The sequence below is a fragment of the Pterocles gutturalis genome, unplaced genomic scaffold (assembly GCF_000699245.1).
Source record: "Pterocles gutturalis isolate BGI_N339 unplaced genomic scaffold, ASM69924v1 scaffold12316, whole genome shotgun sequence".
Taxonomy (NCBI): Eukaryota; Metazoa; Chordata; class Aves; order Pterocliformes; family Pteroclidae; genus Pterocles; species Pterocles gutturalis.
The window spans coordinates 1-553 of NW_010097931.1; positions in this window are offsets into that span (position 1 = coordinate 1).

A 553-nucleotide genomic window follows, 5' to 3' on the forward strand; every position below is an offset into this window, starting at 1 on the left:
GCTCCGGAGAGTCCCCAGAAAGCTGGGGGGGATGCTGAGCCCCCCGCTGCGGCACCGTGCGAGGCTGCGCTCCGAGGAAGGACCAACTTTTCTGCTGACTCCTCAACCCCCACCCCTCTCCATCGTCACACAATGGGAATCGGGCATTCGGGGCACGTCTCCAAAATAAAAAATTGGGTAGTATTGCCTGTGCGTTTTGAAGCAGTAGAGTGAATGACTGGGGCAGGCTGCAAGTCTGTTGGGCATGCTGGTAGCACTTCGGTTCACGGCACTCAATAAACAAGATCGTGTAATTTCACCAATTTAGAAAGGGGAAGATCTTGCTTGACACAGTCCTTTTCCTTATCTCCTCTACTGTAAGAGGGGGAAGAAAGTCCATCTCCAATCCTGCTCGAAGACTGAGAGCTATCAAGTTGCTGTCTTGTGAGCCTTCTTTCTGTTTAACTTCCCAAAATCCAGGTGACTTCCATGGGACCGCTCGCTGACTTCAAGCAGTGCTTCAGGCAGGTAAGAGCTGAGCATGCCAAACCTGTCTTTGCCTGCTGAGGTTCAG